General features: G+C 43.7%; 1 pseudogene; it reads left to right on the forward strand.

The window, feature by feature from the left end:
* Positions 1-203: 203 nt before the first annotated feature.
* Positions 204-10,281, forward strand: LOC136463285 (protein DETOXIFICATION 16-like; annotated as a pseudogene).
* Positions 10,282-18,731: the final 8,450 nt, after the last annotated feature.

The raw sequence follows: 18,731 nt of genomic DNA on the forward strand, positions 1-18,731 counted from the left end.
ATCTTGGCGCGATAGCTGCATCAGCCAAAATTCTCTTCCCCACCGTCACCAGTCAGCACTCAGCATGCATAGTATAAAATAGGTTTTGCTCAATCATGTCAGAAGCAGATGAGTCAGTGAGATCAGGCTAGCTCCAGGTTCAAGGACGTCTTTGCGCCATTCCTGCCTAGCTTCTCGCTCAGTGAAGCAGCACGAGGTCAGGAATGGAGGCGGCGCTCCTCGATGCCACAGGCACTGCCAAGCATGGTGGCAGTGAGGAGGGCGCTGTGGCGTGCGAGGTCAAGAAGCAGCTGTACCTCGCCGGGCCGCTTGTCGTCGGGTTCCTCCTGCAGAACATGGTCCAGATGGTCTCCGTCATGTTCGTCGGCCACCTCGGCGAGCTCGCGCTGGCCAGCGCCTCCCTGGCCACCTCCTTCGCCGGCGTCACCGGCTTCAGCTTGCTGGTAACCGCACACCGGCTGCGCGCCGCCCAATTGTGCTAGTGCTAGCTAGTACTCTCCTTGTTCCCCAGCTAGTGTGCTACTGCAGATACATTTGTCTTCTCAGGCAGGCATGGCGTGCAGCCTGGACACGCTGTGCGGGCAGGCCTTCGGTGCGCGGCAGCACGACCAGCTGGGCGTCTACAAGCTGCGAGCCATGGTGGTGCTCGCTCTCGTAAGCGTCCCCGTGGCGGTGGTGTGGGCCGACACGGGCCAGATCCTGACGTGCTGCGGGCAGGACCCGGAGATCGCCGCGGGCGCCGGCAGCTACATCCGGTGGCTGACCCCGGCGCTGTTCGCGTACGGGGCGCTGCAGTGCCACGTCCGGTTCCTGCAGACGCAGAACCTGGTGGTGCCCGTGATGCTGAGCTCCGGCGCCACCGCGCTGTGCCACCCGGCCGTCTGCTGGCTGCTGGTGCGCGGGCTCGGTCTGGGCCGCAACGGCGCCGCGCTGGCCAACGCCGTCTCCTACCTCGCCAACCTCTCCTTCTTGGCCGTCTATGACAGGGCGTCGCCGGCCTGCAAGGCCACCTGGACGGGCTTCTCGGCGGAGGCGTTCCGCGGCGTCCCCGATTTCCTGAAGCTGGCCGTGCCGTCTGCTGTCATGGTGTGGTAATGAATGCATTCTCTTCCAAATATTTCTCCATGAAATAGCAATCGACAGATGTTCCTCAGACGCGCGAGTGATTCTGTGTGCAGCATGGAGTGGTGGTCCTTCGAGCTCCTGGTGCTGCTGTCCGGACTGCTCCCTAACCCCAAGCTGGAGACGGCCGTGCTGTCCATCTGGTGAAGATGAAGGTCATTCTACACTTGCCTGCAGCTTTTACCTTGCCGCTTGTGTTGTGCGTGCCCGATCCCATGACCGTTTCTGTGATTCTTGCAGCTTGAACACTAGCTCATTGGCGTTCATGGCTCCGCTTGGACTTGGTGCTGCCATAAGGTCGAGACCAAACACCAAACAAGCAGATAATGATAGCTTCATTTCCAACTTTCCATTATAATAAGGGAGTTGGTTTTCCAAACAATTACAAATCATCACTCCTAGATAGTGCATGTTCTTTCTGATGATTCCTTGTCCTCTGGATCATGTTCTTGGGCACCGCAGCACGCGCGTGTCGAACGAGCTTGGAGCAGGGCGTCCTCAGGCGGCCCGACTGGCGGCGCGGGTGGTCGTGCTCCTGGCGCTCATTGTGGGCATGTCGGAAGGCCTGGTCATAGTGCTGGTACGCGATCTATAGGGGTACGCGTACAACAAAGAGGAGGAAGTGACCAGGTACACCGCGAGGATGATGCCGGTCCTCGCCGTGTCCGTCGTGCTCGACGGTCAGCAGTGTGTGCTTTCAGGTAGTAGTAATACTGAACAACACTGTGTTTATGAGCAGAACTTCAACTCGATGCACATTCTCAATTGCTGGGACCAAGTGTTGTTAGGGGCTGTGGCCGCCAAAAGACCGTCGCTTTCATCAACCTTGCTGCCTACTACCTCGCTGGTATCCCTGCCGCGTTTGTTTTCGCCTTCGTCCGCCGTCTCGGGGGGATGGTACTCTTCTGCTTTCTTTACAAGTTTGACTGGGAATAAGTTGGTTTTTACTATATATCATGCTTCAGTTGAACAAGTTCTAAATTAAAGGAGCGAAGTTCTTGTTTTGTTACAACTCTGAACGAACAGGGTCTCTGGTTTGGGATCTTGTGCGGCCTGGTGGTGCGGATGCTCTCGCTTTTCTCCATTACCTTATGCACCAACTGGAACAAGGAAGTAAGCACGATTTTTTTAGATAACGGAACTAGGTTCCAGCCTCTTGTGTCCCATACGTGCTGTCATTAGTTGTTTCATCCTCTTGTGTTCTCGTTGATGTCGGAAGTGATCCGAATCAAACATCAATAGGGTCTTGGATGTCCGGGCTGCTACGGACCGAAGAACGCAGCGAGGATGTCACTCTTTCATGGTGAAAAACGGAGAGGTTTACAAGCAAACCATCAAAAAATAACCAACGTGCTTACATGACGAAGAACCAGCTAGTTTTTAGACAAACTAGCAAAGAAACCGTCGAAGCTCTCGCCCGGGAGGGACCCCGTCAGGGCAAGGACATCATCGGGTTGCCCTAGGTCGGCCGGCAAGCCTAGGGCGTCATCCTTGGTCGTCGGATCAAGGGATGAATAGCATGGGGGTTGAAGAAGAGGGTAAAAATGGTTGGACTAGAGGTAGTAGATTGATTTATTCGACGATTGGATAGATAGGAACTCAATCGGCCATGATCCTCTCATATATATAGAGGGGTGGTCTTATCCTGGTAGGAAACCTCTCCGAGCCTTATTTTTTAAGTTTCCCACGAGTTTAGAACAGTTCGGATTGAAATCCAAAAGGCCAGATCTGAACAGGATTTTCTGTTAGGTATGTCGGAAGTCCCGACTTGGGTCGGAACTCTCGACAGTCGGAACTTCCGACTTTTATCGAAACTCCCAACGTAGGGATAACCCCAAACATCCGAGCAGATTTCTTCAGGCTTCCCGAAAGTCCCGACACCCGTCGGAACTTCTAAGAGTCGGAAGTCCCGACTTGGGTCGGAACTCCCGACAACGAGGCATCTTTCCGACGGCATAACTTGTTCATCCGGACTTCGAATTAGATGTTCTATATATGTTTTTTTGACCGTCTCAATGAGAGGAACGTAATGGTGAAGTTAGTTTCACATTTTGACAACTTCATAAAATGGACATTTTTGGTTGTCAACATATGCCCCCTTGTTTTCATGTGAATGATGCATGAACTTGAAAACACTTATTCAAAACCAAACAGCGATGATACCCATCTCATCGGCTGCCTAGTGACTAAGGACGTTGTATACATCGGCCATTTTTTCGAAGGGCGATACATGTATCAGTGATTGTTTGGAGAGCACTTAGGCTTCTTGCCAAACACTTGGAAAGTACCCTTACAAGTACCTCCCGTTGAATGCTCTTGTGAGACGTTCACCTTGCAATGTCTCTAGCACATATGAATTTCCGAATATAACTTTGACCACTTTGTAAGGACTTTCCCAGTTCGGTGACCACTTGTCAAACTGACTGCTCTTCGATCCAATTGGTAGTATGGTTTTCCACACCAATTCTTCCACTTGAAAGGATTTGCTCTTGACTTTCTTGTTGTATGCTTTGGCAACTCGAGCTTTATCTTTCTCTATTTCCTTGAGAGCCTTTAATCTCACATCAGTCACCTCATCGATGTTATCCATCATCAAATGATGATACACAACAGCTGATAAATCATTTTGTTTAGCGAGCCTATATGCATCCAAATTCACTTCAACAGGCAACACGACTTCTTGACCATATACTAACTCAAAAGGATTAACCTTTATAGCACCATGCCTTGAAATGCGATGTGCCCATAGAGCCTTAGACAAAACTTCATGCCATCTCCTTGAATTCTCCTCAATTTTCTTTGTGATGAACTTGATCAAAGTCTTATTACTAGACTCAGCTTAGCCACTGGCTTGAGCATAGTATGGAGATGAATTGAGCAACTTGATCTTATATAATTCGACAAATTCCCTCATCTCTTTTAGACACAAACAATGTCCCTTGATCTGTAGTTAATGTTTGAGGGATGCCGAATCTATGAATAATATGCTCAGTGATGAACTCAATTACTTCCTTGTGTGTCATATTCTTCAAAGAAACTCCCTCGGTCCACTTAGTAAAGTAATCCATAGCAACTAACACAAATCGGTGTCCCTTCGCAGATGGGGCTATTTGGCCAATGAAGTCTAGCCCCCAACCACGAAAAGGCCATGGTTTGATGATAGGATGAAGCATAGTAGCAGGCACAAGCTGAATATTTTTAAACCTCTAGCACTCTTCGTAACCTTTATAGTAGCGAAAACAATCGGCCATCATAGTAGGCCAATAGAAACCGGCTCTACGCGATAACCACTTTATCTTCGGGGCCGATTGATGCGTACCACAGATGCCTTCAGAGACTTCTTCCATAGCCACTCTTGCCTGATCTGATCCCAAGCACTTAAGCAGCAAATCTTCGGCGTTCTTCGATAGAGCTCATCATTATGCAATACATATTTGAAAGCGCTCCGCCGAACACTTTTATCAATTTTGGCACTTGGATCACGTAGATATCTCAACAAGAGAGTCCTCCAATCTTCTAAATCAGCCCCAACATCACTATAGGGCCGATTTGATAGCTTCTCGGGTGAATTGACTGGGCTGGTCATAGGAGAGTCGGCTGAGCCAACAGGGCCAATAGGCTTAGCCAATTTGGAGGTGTCAACTTGGCCGACTAGGGCAGTCGGCTTAGCCAACTTGGCCATAGCAGAAGAGTAGTCGGCTAAGCCGACTTGGTCAGTCAGCTTAGCCGACTGGTCTGTACCTACATAGGAAAATTTGAAATCTTCATGCATCGGCTATTCTTGAATATGGAAATTATGCCCACCGGCATCATAGCCAGATGCCTATTGAGCTAACATATTGGCCTTTTAATTTTCATGCCTCGAAATATGCCGAATTCAGAATTTGGTAAAATAGTCAATAATATCAAGGTAAGCATCAAGACAAGTTCTTAGTGACCCTTCTAAACATTGAAATTCACCAGCAACTTGTTGTACCACCGACAAGGAATCACCATAGGCTTCAACATGTTATACCCCATAGATTGCAATATGGCCAAGCCGAATAAGAAAACTTCATATTCGGCTCAAATGTTGGTGCAGATATAATTTTAATCGGCTTGATGTCTCCAATAGCACCATTGTGAGAAATAATGATTATGCCAACACCTTGGTCTTATTTGCAAGCTGACTAATCATATTGTCACATCCATGAAGTAAATCAAAATGCATGTATCATGTCCCCCTGGGCCTTAAGGCCATCAAAGTAAATTCCATAGGAGCTTCTAATAGCATGATGGTTGCAAGCATTCATCGACTATATTTTACACTATGGGCGATATCAAAATATCGGCCATATGAATTCATCCACATAAATATGCATAGCCAAAACAAAATATTTTGGCTCTCGATCATTGGTAAGTAAAATAATTTGGCAACCCTCCATAACATAAAGATCCACACCAAGGATCAAAATAAGAAGCTGAGGGATAACCATGCATACCAGGGGATGAATTCCATATATGCATAGGCAAAGAATATAGATGATGCCATGACCAATGATTTTGATGATTTCATGCAAACCCCCAACCTGGCAATTGTTTCTTCAATCTCTTTCTCTTCTTTGCCTTCGTTGCACCACTTGCTTGAACATCATCCTTCTGAGCTTGAATACTTGGTTTGGGAACCCATGCCAAGCTTTTTTCTTTTAGCTTCTCAGCACTAAGCTCTTGTAGCTTGTTTTCTTCCCACTTTGGTAAATCGATTGAGCATATCGGTTTTATTTTTGTTTTAGACAGCGGCAAATCTTTCCTAATTTTGGGCACTCCTACTTTCTTTTGTTCAGATTTAGTACCTACAATATCAATAGATGATTTCCCCACTTCTTTGCCATCAATAGCCAAATTTTTCAGCAATGTAATTGACTTTTCAATAGTTGAATTTAGATCTAAAATCTTCTTCTTTTAGCCATCATACTTCACGCGGTAAACTTGCTTTACCGCTTTCTTCTTTGGTTGAGGTCCAAACCAATTTTGATCAAAACGGTCTTTACAAGATGATGATCTCTTTGAATGTCTAGGAGCTGCATACTCTACATATTCTGGCCTCAAATATGGTGGAACATGTGCTTCTTCATCAAACCAGCCCCGAGATGAATAAGGATAAAAATATGTGGGTTGTGGTCCATACGACATGGGAATTGGCTGCATAAAAGGAGAATATGTTACTGCTGCATGAGGTTTATCTTCTTGCCGATTCCACTCTTGAGACTTGCACTTTGAAGGCAATTTTGATGAATAAACTTTCTTTGGCTGATTGGTGACATTTACTTCTCCTATCTTCTCATATTTAGCTAGAAGTTCCTCGAAGATGAGTTTCGACCTTTTACTTCTTTGTTTGTCACGACCTTTACCTCCATTAGCTTTAGGAGCATCCTCCTTCTCCCCATCTTGATAGACATGCTCCAAAGGAGGATCCTTAGCCGATTCCCCTTGCTCAACGAGATCAATCGACTTTTGCTTTGGTTGGAGAGATTTTAGCTGCCCCCAGCATCTTCTGGAACTGTGATAACTTTGCTGTCCTCTGGAATATCTTCTATTTGCAATTCTTCAACAACAACCTTGCCTCCACTTGAGGGCTCCACATCTCTCTCTTGGGCGTTCAAGCTTTGAGCTTTGAGTGAATAGGCTAATGCAAGCCTATTCGAAACCTGTTTGCTATCAAGACCAATTGAATCCAATTGGTCTATGTGTTGAGCTTCAGAAAATCTCAATCGTCCTTTATCAATGGCCGATTGGATGACTCGACGAAACACATTGCAATCAGAAGTATTATGATAAGATGAATTATGCCATTTGCAATATGTAAGCTCTTCTAAATTTTGAATAGATGGCAAAGCATTGTGATCAATGATTCTAATAAAATTATTCTTAAGTAGGATATCAAAGATATGATCACAAAAGGTAAAGTCAAAGTTGTACTTTGATTTCTTGAGCCAATTATTTTGTGGAGTTGACTTTAAAGCTAGGCAAACGAATGGATCAGATTTATTATCAATCTATTCGGCCACACCTTTGCAATTGCTTATAGGAAGCTTTAGCTTTGACAAACTACCATTATCGGTTTTGCCATATGGAACAATGTCTTGGCCGATAGAATCTAAATTTATTTTACATCAACAAATAAATTGCTATTCTCAATTGGTCTATTACAATAATTAGCAAGGATATCTCTAATAGATGTAGAAATTAAAATAGTATGACCAGATTGGAATTTGAGCAAAATATTTGTGTTTTCTACCTTGTTGATCATGTTGGAAAAGTGCACGTCCTTGATTTGCATGATGTTGCTCTTCATCTCTAGAGAATGATCAACAATAGGTGTTGAATCATCCGAAGATGCATCGGTAGCTACCAAGGCCGAGAAAGTTGGCTTAGTCGACTGGAAGTCGGCTAGACCGACTTGGGCATTAGCAGGGGCAGTCGACTTGGCCGACTGGGAAGTTGGCCTAGCCGACTCAGGGAAGGTGGCAGAGACAGTCGGCCTAGTCAACTCAGGGCAGGCAGCAATCGGCTCAACTGACTTTGAAGTCGGCTCAGCTGATTCTGAGCAGGCAGGTAGCCCTCCTTTGTTACTTGTAGGGGCTTGATCTCCATCAATAATGTTGTAATCACTAGATAAGTGTACAACCCCTTTGGCTTGTGAAAAATCAAGTCTAGCTGGTTTCTGGTGTTTTCCATGCTTTTCTGTAGCAAGACTTGTTTTTGAGATGTGATTGATTCGGCTTTTGTATTGTTTGGCTTTTGTAGCCGAACCTTTGCTTACATCTGAATCAATTCTTTCTTTCATGCCCACTAGCAATCCTCTTTTAGCCAATGACTCAACTATGATCGGCCTTTTTTCATTAGTCTTTCTAAAATATTCATAGAATTGCTCCTCTAATTGAGACCATGAACCAATAGTACATCGCGGCAAAGATGTAAACCATGCAAAGGCAATACCGGTGGAAGATAAAGGAAAATTTCGCACTCTCATAGTCTTCTTTACCGGCAAAACCCAGCTATGAGAGATATATACTAATATGTTTCATAGTGGTTTTATCATCTTTACCACTAAATTCATAAAAATCAGATACCCACCAACCATTAGGAATTTTTAGGTAATCATAGCATAATGGGTACGGTCTATGATAAGTGGGCACCTTCCTTTTAGAGGAACCAAATAGATTCCTAGCATGGGTTAAATCTTCATCGATTCGGCTTGATTTGAGAGCAACAAATGAAGCCGAATCATGATTGTTTGCAAGTGCACACATTGCTGAATTTTCATTGATTTAGCTATAATTATTAGCAATATGTGGAGTTGAATCATGAGTTTTAGCACCCGAATGCCTTGCTGAAATTTCACTAATACGACTATGGTCATGAGCGAAATACAAAGCCGAATTGTGGGCATTGATTTTTGCATAAGGTGCTGAATTTTCATTGATTCGGCTATGGTTACTAGTAACACATGAAGCCAAATCATAAGTATTAGCACTTAAACACCTTGCTGAATTTTCATTAATTCGACTCGAGTTGGGAGTAATGTATGGAGCTGAATTATGAATAGGAGCATTGGCATATGGTGCTGATTTTTTAGAGCAATTGGCTAAATAATTAGCATTGTTATAACCAATTCTTTCATTCATCGACATGTCTTGTGGTGGAACAACATATTGTGAACTTATAGCCGATGAATAATAATTTACGTGTTGTATGTTGCTAGTAGCATCAAAACTCGAAGAATTTACAACATGCATTGGCTCTTGACCATAATATTCATAATTATGATGTATATGATGAGGAGCATTAACAAAAGTATTAGCCGATGTAACATATCTAGTATCATTATAACTAGCAACACTAACATGAGAGCTCATAGAACTTGCAAAATAACTATTAGGATCATAAGATGCATTTGCAAGTTGTACCTCAGGGTGATTGTAGTAATATTGTGATGCAACACCTTGGTACTTCATGATTTATAACTTGACCGCCTTGCTGAATTTTCTAATAAGCAGCGCAACTTGTTGCAAAATCGCAAACAAGATCACAAAGGGTCAAAACCAGATGCGATCGGCCTTTTGGGCCAGATGCAACGATAATGATAGATCAACGCGGAGTAGGGCTAGGTCTGAGAGATTAGCTATAAGAGATAGCCGAACCAATCGTCCCCAGCGGAATCGCCAAAAAGTGTGTTAACGTCGGAAGTGATCCAAATCAAACACCAATAGGGCCTTGGACGCCTGGACCGCTACGAATTGAAGAATGCAGCGAGGATGTCACTCTTTCGTGGTGAAGAATGGAGAGGTTTACAAGCAAACCACCAAAGGATAACCAACGTGCTTACGTGACGAAGAACCAGCTAGTTTTCAGGCAAACTAGCAAAGAAATCGTCGAAGCTCTCGCCCGGGAGAGACCCTTTCAGGGCAAGGACGTCATCGGGTTATCCTAGGTTGGCCGGCAAGCCTAGGGCGTCATCCTTGGTCGTCGGATCAAGGGATGAACGGCATGAGGGTTGGAGGAGAGGGTAAAAAGGGTTAGAGTAGAGGTAGTAGACTGATTTGTTTGACGATTGGATAGATAGGAACTCAATCGGCCATGATCCTCTCATATATATAGAGGGGGTGGTCTTATCCCAGTAGGAAACCTCTCTAAGCCTTATTTTCCAAGTTTCCCACAAGTTTGGAACAGTTTGGATCGGAATTCAAAAGGCCGGATCCAAACAAGTTTTTCTGTTAGGTATGTCGGAAGTCTTGGCTTGGGTCAGAACTCTCGGCGTAGGGATAACCCCAGACACCCGAGCAGATTTCTTTAGGATTCCTGGAAGTCCCGACACCGTACGAACTTCCGACAGTCGGAAGTCCCGACTTGAGTCGAAACTCCCAACAACGAGGCATCTTTCCGACGGCATAACTTTTTCATCCGGACTTCGAATTAGACATTCTATATATGTTTTTTGACCGTCTCGACAAGAGGAACGCAATGGTGAAGTTCGTTTCACATTTTGACAACTTCACAAAATGGATATTTTTGGTTGTCAGTAGATCTTAATGTTGCTTTTGGGTCAGCACTCTCCAGGCATTCAAGGCGAAGAATAGAGTTTTCAGTGATGCTCTTCCTGTAGACATGGAAACATGAGATCCTGTCCAGGATTGCCAACACCTGTTCATCGCTGGGCATTAAAATTGTAATCCATGAGATATACTCTGGTATCCCCCACAGTTATAGGTACTGTCATAGAAAGCAAGAACGTTGCAAACTTGCAATAGTTAAACGTTTTTACATGTTTACAGAAACTCTGTCAGTCTTGGGGGAGCGCATGACATCCACTCCACTTGGCGAAGCTATGTTATGCCCCCATGGGTCAAGTTCTTTAGAGGGCTCCGCGGTGTTCCATGCTCGCACGCTAGTCGCTACGGAGTTGGTGGAACCACATGCTGCTGCCCATCACCATCTTTCTTGACGTGTCTCAAGATTCAATTGTCCGTTGGACATAGAGTAGATACTAGCTAGTATCAGAGTAAATTCTTCTCCAAGGCCTACTAAAATGTAGGTACAATTGTTCGTTAGACATTAAAGCGATGGTCCTTTGCCGGTGGATACCCACTTTGGAGCATTTTATCATAAGACACTCTGGTTCGGTGAAATTAGGTCACAAGACACCGCAGACCGGTTGTAGCCGGTTGAGGAGAAAGAACAGTGGTGAAATAACATTCATGCTCCTGCCGCTTTCTTCTTCCTCTCTCCCTTTCTCTTTTTTTGCTGCGCCGCGCCGCTAAGGACGCGGTCCACGAGGATGGCGACCGAGCTGACAGATGGATCCCCATGCCTCAACTGTCATGGAACATGTGGCGACCTGGATGAGGATGTATCTAGTTAGCGAGGACAGAACACATAAGGTAGCCCAGGACCTGCTGTCATCACGCCTTCACTTCTTTGCCGTTAGTGTCCTTTTGATGGTGATCTCGGCGCACCGATAAGAACGAAGACGAGCTCCTCACACTGCAACTGCAACACGAATTTGGGCTTTCCACAGTGTTTTATTGCTCTTGATAAGCTTCTCAGAAACAGGTTGGCCAATTAAGAAGAGGGTTGAAGAGTTTATAAGTTTATGGCAGATGAAAACTTGCCATAATAAATCCTCTACTAAGATGTGATATGTTTTGAATAGAGCCCCATTCGCTTCGCTGAAAAAATAAGCTAAAACTTTGTTCTGACTGATTTATTATGAGAGTAAAACATTGTTTTGGCTGAAAAAACAAATTAAAAAAAACAGATTATAAAAGAAGCGAATAGGGCCAGGCTCTAACTACCATGAATGGATGAAAAGAAAACGGAGGAATACCAGCTCCGTATGCTTGGTAGGGATGTGCCTGACACGAAACAGCCTCTTGCGTGGCCCTTTACATAGCATGGCGCAGTCATATACCAGTATAGGATGGCTAGGAGATTCTTGTTACAACAGTGCCCTGTTCGTTGGGATAATAAGCCATGGCCGTTGTTTTTATAATCTGTATTTTTCAGCTTGCAGTGTTTTTCTTTCACAACAAATTAGCAGGAACAATGTTTCGGCTTATTTTTTCAACGAAGCGAATGGAACCCATGACTAAAAATACTATTGGCTAATTTATTATAAGAGAAAAATATTATTTGTTGACTAAAAATATACGGCTTATAAACCAAGCTTACAGGGTGCTTATCTTTTCTACCAAGTTGTCGTCATCTCCTTTTGGTTCAAAAAAGAAAAGTTGTTATTTCGTAGCCTCTATATTCTCTACTACTCCGTAGCATTTTGTGATAACTTATTCTTACTAGCTGGTTGGTCAGATTACAATCATACATAATTGAGAATAGATACGTGCTCTCTTTATCCTAAAATAAATGTATATATTGTTTTCGAGAGATTTTATTAAAAAATTAACAAATATATATATAAATTACTATATTTATAATTTTTATAAGTATCATTAGATCGATAATAGAATATATTTTTATAATAAATTTATTTGTAGATATAAAATTTAATAATATTTTCTGTATATTTGGTTGAACTCAAAAAAGTTTGACTCCTACTCACATATAACGGACGAAGTATGCAATGGATCTTGTAAGGAAAATGGACCCTAGGCATATTTACTTTGGATTTTGGTATTTGATGACCAACACAACCAAATTAGACTAATGAATTTGCAAGTGATTGTTTTGTAGTTCAATAGGATGCAAGACATGACTTGGACGAAGGCGACGTGATGATCTGATGATCAACACCACAAGTAAGACCTTAGGAGCACAATAGAAGACTCAAGATATCAAGCAAAGTCCAAGCACGAAGATAGGAACCAAGCCGCACACAAGATCATGAAGAAACGAGCTCACAGAAGCGACCGGACGCTGGAAGAAAGTGACTGGACACTCGATCAGTGGCTCAGCAACAGCAGGCGTCAGCAGCAGTGACCAGACGCTGAACAAGTGAATCAACCGGATGCACAGATGACACTGTTCATCAGTCCAGCAGCACACTTAGCAAGTGACCGCACGCAGGCAGTAAACCGACCAGACGCAGGACAATAGTGTCCGATCGAGTATAGAGAGGTTCCAAAGCGGCGAACTTACGATCGGACGCGTCCGGTGGCATGTGACCGGACGCTGGCAGCGTCCGATCAGTTGTTCACGGTTCCAACGGTCGGGACGACCGGACGTGTCCGATCAGAACGACTCCAGCGTCCGGTCAGTAGCAGAAAAGTGGGACTTCATCCCCAACGGCTACTTTCTCAGTGGGGCTTATAAATACAACCCCTCTTAGATAGTTTATCTTTTGTATAGGTTTTGCTAAGGTTAGAAAAAGAGGCCATAGTTTAGAAGTAAATTTTTAAGTTGCCTAATTCATCCCCCTCTTAGGCGTCAAGGTTCCCTTTCAATTTCTATCAGAGTTAGTTGGCTCAATTTGGACCTTTGGCTTAACCGCCGTTGAGCCGACATTATTTAGAGTGGTTGTGATGGATACCTCTAGGCCTCTGCACTTTGAAGGCACTAACTTCCCCTATTATAGATCTAGAATGGTTTGCTACCTTGAGGCGGTCGACTTGGGAGTTTTGAGAGTCACTCGTGATGGAATGAAACCCATTAAGAATCCCGATAAACCCACGAAGAGTGATGAAAAAGAAATTCATTTCAATGCTAGAGTAAAAAATTGCTTATTTGAATCTTTTAGCATGGATGTGTTTAACCAAGTATTCAACTTAAATACGGCAAATGAAATATGGTTAAAACTCCAAGAGCTCCATGACGGCACAAGTAATGTCTGTCAGCAAAAACATTGTCTAGCTAAACAAAATTATGATTCCTTCGAAATGAATGATAATGAGCTTGTTCATGATATGTATTCTCGTTTGAATCTAATTATCAATGAGCTCCATTCTATAGGATTAACAAAGCTAGATGATGCGGACATCATGAGGAAGATCATCTCTATGCTACCACAAAAGAAATATACAAGCATCATCACCATCCTTCACAACATGAAGGACTTGAGCACCATGACCCCGGCCATAGTCATTGGCAAGATAGTGGCATTTAAAATGTCATGGAAGATGGGTAAAGAAGAAGCCTCTTCATCAAGCAAAGGCAAAGCTCTTGCATGTGGCAAGAAGAAGATGAAAAGCAAGCAAGTTGAGACAAGCTCAAGCTTAAGCTCCTCAAGTGAAGAAGAAGAAGAAGATGAGGATGATGAAGATTCAAGTGATGATCAATCTTCCTCCTCCACCTCCGACCTTGATGAAGAATCAATCAAACTAATCAACAAGGTGGAGAAGATGATCCAAAAGCTCAATGTCAAGGGTGTGCCCATCCAAATTTAAGATCTCATTTTCACTAATCAAAGAAATGAGCAAAGAAAGTGAGGATGCTATAGATGCGGCGAGATAGGGCACTTTGTGGAAGTTTGTCCAAACAAGCCCAGACCCAAAACAAAGAAGAAGGCAGACAAGAACCAAACCCTCATATCAATAAGGTCATGGGATGATTCTTCAAGTGAAGAAGAACACCATCACAAGAGGTGAGGGCGCAAGCATTCATCATCAAGATCTTCTCGTGTGTGCCTTATGGCATGAGGTAACGAAAGCTCATCCTCTAGTGAGAGTGATAGTGATGATGAAATGCCTTCTTATGAAGAAATTGTGCAACAAAACCTTAATTATGAAAAAGTTTGCACTAGTCAACAAAAGAAGCTCGGGGAAATAAAAAAAGCTAGATAGTTCACAAGAAGCATACAAAACTTTGCTTGAACAATATGAGAATTTTGCTAATCTTAATGTTCAACTATCTACTAAAATTGAGCAACTTGAGGCTAGTGCAACAACAAATGCATGCACAATCAATGATGAGCAACTTGTAAAGAAAAATGAAAAATTAAAAGAAAAGCTAGCTAGCTCACAAGATGCTTATAAAAGTTTGCTTGCTAAAATGGAAACCATGTGCAAACATTGTGATGAGCTAACAAATAAAGTTGCTAATCTTGAAGCCGTTAGCACAACCCCCACCAAGGCATCTAAAAAGAAAAGTTCTAACATGTCTAAAAGGGATGCCTCTACTTCTTGTAATGATTTATATTTAGACTTATCCTTATGCAACCAAGTTTGTGTTGAGAAAGTTGTTGTAGATACATGCACATAAGAGGTTGCAAAGGAGAATGAGCAACTCAAGTAAGAAGTAGCTCGCCTCACCAAAGACTTGACTCATGTGAAAGGCAAGACGAAGCAAGCCCAACTTCATCAAGATAACACCGTCAAGGGAGTGAAGAAGCTTGATGAAGGACAAGCTGTGGTTTACTATGTGTGCCACAAGGAAGGCCACAAGTCCTACGAGTGCAAGGTGAAGAATGGAGGAGGAGCAAAGAAGGAGAAAAAATAAACAAGCAAGCTCTCCAACACCTACACCAACAAGGTGGACAAGAATGCCTCCACACCATACTTGCTAAAAAAGAAGAAAAATGACAAGGTGATGGCTATCAAGGTGAACAAGCAAGCCAACAATGGGGTCAAACGCTTTTGGGTGCCAAAGGAAATCATCTCCAACATGAAGAGCACCAAGAAGGTTTGGATCCTGAAAGGGAAGTGAAAAGTCCATTGGACTTCGGGGAATTTGGAGACTTGGCAAAGTATGGATGCATTTCATGGGGTGCATCATGATGGACAAAATCATTGCTAAGTTGGTTAGTGAATACTATAGACTCAAATTCCCCTTCCCATGTTAGGTAACTAGATTCAATTTACTTCAATTGGTATTAGATTTAAATTTCCCTACAATTGGTATCTTTTAGCATCTAGTTACTCTTCATGCCTAGGTTTGCATTTGCATTCTTATATATTTTGTCATGCATACACTAGGTACCTCATATGGTAGGCTTGCTCGGTTTCATTCTTATTCCTTGGAGCAATCCTACATGGTTTAAATTGTTTAGGAGCATGACACATAGCTTGTCCTTCAATTGTTCATCTAATATGTGCCAAAGTCCAAATTGAAAATAACTTCTCCCGAATATCATCTTCGAAAATGATTCTCACATTCATGTGATGTCATCTTTCAAGTGGTATTTTTTATTCTAAAATTAATGTGCATGTTTCCTACAAGTATTCCATACTTGTGTGCATAAATTTAGGGGGAGGTTACTCTACAAGTTGGATGCTTTGAGACTAACACCTTTTCAAGCTTATCATGTGTGTAGTAGTCTCATTGCAAGGAAAATGGAGTCCCCGGAGTTAAGCATCATACTTTAAATATCCACCACCGATTGCAAATGGTAGAAATCAAATTGGTTTCCACATGTGGTATTTCTAAACCGATATCATCATGTTGACTTCATTTTGATATTTATATGCTTTCTCCATGCATTATATAGATTAAATTTCCTTGTACAGCACTTTGCCAATTATGCATATGCTTTGCCTTATATCATATGTATGCATATATTTAGGGGGAGCTTAATCTATATAATGTGAGAGTCAAATTTTGTGATCTACTTCACTCTACACTCAAAGGATCACAAAGTTTGACCCTCCCTTGTGCTACTAATGTCTTCCTTTTTGGTGTTTGATTCCAAAGGGGGAGAATTTAGAGGACCAAAAGCAACCATTAATTTATAGTAATGGTCCGAGAAAGGAAGGATAGTGGATTATGGATTAGCCTATGTAATGGGGAGAATTTGTAGGAAGCAAGGCTTAAATCCATAATACCACATGGGGACATTTGCAAGGGCAAGATAAGTTTTATGTAGTCTTACAAGTAGTATCTTTTAGCATCAAATAATCTTGCCTCTTGAATTGCATCCTTGCAAGTAGGTAGTTTTTAAATTTCAAAATTCTATTATTTGCTTGCTTTGGTCGTGTTTTCATCAATCACCAAAATGGGGAGATTGTAAGGAAAATGGACCCTAGGCACATTTACTTTGGATTTTGGTGTTTGATGACCAACACAACCAAATTGGACTAATGAATTTATAGGTGATTGTTTTATAGTTCAATAGGATGCAAGACGTGACTTGGACGAAGGCGACATGATGATCCGATGATCAACACCACAAGCAAGACCTTAGGAGCTCAAGAGAAGACCCAAGATATCAAGCAAAGTCCAAGCACGAAGATAGGAATCAAGCCGCATGCAAGATCACAAAGAAATGAGCTCACATAAGCGACCGGACGCTGGACCCGACGCTGGAAGAAAGTGACCAGACGCTCCGATCAGTGGCTCAGCAACAGCAGGCATCAGCAGTAGCGACCGAACGCTGAACAAGTGAATCTACAAGATGCACAGATGACACTGTTCATCAGTCCGACAACACACTCAGCAAGTGACCGGACACAGGACAACAGCGTCCGATCGAGTACAGAGAGGTTCCAGAGCGGTGAACTTGCAATCGGACGCGTCTGGTGGCATGTGACCGGACGCTAACAGCGTCCGATCAGTTGTTCGCGGTTCCAACGGTCGGGACGACCGGACGCGTCCGATCAGGATGACTCCAGCGTCCGGTCAGTAGCAGAAAAGCGGAACTTCGTCCCTAACGGCTACTTTCTCAGTGGGGCTTATAAATACAACCCCCAACTAGCTGAATGAGTAGAGTGGAGCTGAGGAAACATATCAAGGGTGTTGATACACCATTTTAGTGATCCCCACTTGCATAGTGCTTAGTGTTTTATTAGGTGATTAGCGTAGGTGCTTTGCGAAGTTCTTAGGTTGATTAGACCACTGCTTATGTGCTTGCTCTAGGTTTAGGCCTAGTGTTTAGTGAGGTTTGCATACCTCTTACCACTCGGTGCTTGCACGCACCATCGTTGTACATTGGAGGGGCGTGTAGTCTTGCGAGATCACACCAACCGCGGTTGTGGTGTGGCCGCCACCGTGTACCGGAGGGAACAAGGCCCACGGCATTTCGGCCGGAAGCTTGATAGTGAAGACGACGGGGAGCATCCAGGAGAGGCTTGCCGGAAGGCACGTCGGAGACCCACTTGCGCATGGGGAAGGCCCGAGGCTATCCATGGAGTTACCCAACCGGGAGCTTGGCCCTTGCGAGGGATTCCTTGTGAGGGGCTCCAACGAGGACTAGGGAGAAGCTTGCGTGCTTCTCGATACCTCGGTAAAAATACCGGAGTCGTCGACGGGAGTTTGCATATCTCTACCTTGTTCTTTAGCTTCCGCATTTACATTGATTGTATTACTCCTTTTGTGGTAGAGATAGCAACACACTAGCAAAACCCTAATTGCACATTTAAATAGTTTATCTTTTGCATAGGTTTTGCTAAGGTTAGAAAAAGAGGCCATAGTTTAGAAGTAGATTTTTAAGTTGCCTAATTCATCCCCTCTCTTAGGCGTCACGGTTCCCTTTCATATCTAACATAAGAGCATCTCTACCAGATTGAGAATAAGTGATCCTCTTTCTCTATAATCAGAAATGACAGGGATGGACAAAAAAAACTAAGCTCTAACATATTCGGTTTTAAATCTTCTTTCCCTAGGTTTTTTCTCAATTGAGGGCATGTTTGGAACGCAGGAATTTCACAGGAATCACGTAGGAATTTCACAGGAATCAGTTCAATTTCACAGGAAAAATACATGAATAGGAAAAATTCCCACGTTCCAAACAGGCCTTGAGAAAGCAAGCTCGTGCGGGAAGGCTGCCACCACGTAGGGAGGGCCATGCCACTACCCCATGCCCCACGCTGCGCCAACGGATAGCCACCACTGCACAGTGTCGCAGAACGGGAGAGCCTGCGCCACCATGCCAGGGCGCATTGCCATATCGCGTCCGCCGGTCATCGAGGGCTGCGCCGCATCGCGCCTTCCGGTTATTGAGGACCGCGCGCACCGCCCCGCACCTCGCTCTACCCTGCGTCCATGCCCTCTGTCCGTTGTGTCGACATGCAATCATCCGTCGAGACTCAAGACGGGATGAGACGAAAGGAAGGAGGAAAGAGAGAAAGGAGAAAGAGATGTCTATTTAGCACTGACGTGTGGGACTATGTATAAAGGGACGATGTTTTCTCGATTTGCTAGAGTACACCTCCTCTATAATCTAGAATTCTATTTTCTCAATACTC

This window comes from Miscanthus floridulus, chromosome 7 (genome assembly GCF_019320115.1).
Source record: "Miscanthus floridulus cultivar M001 chromosome 7, ASM1932011v1, whole genome shotgun sequence".
In the NCBI taxonomy this organism is placed as follows: Eukaryota; Viridiplantae; Streptophyta; class Magnoliopsida; order Poales; family Poaceae; genus Miscanthus; species Miscanthus floridulus.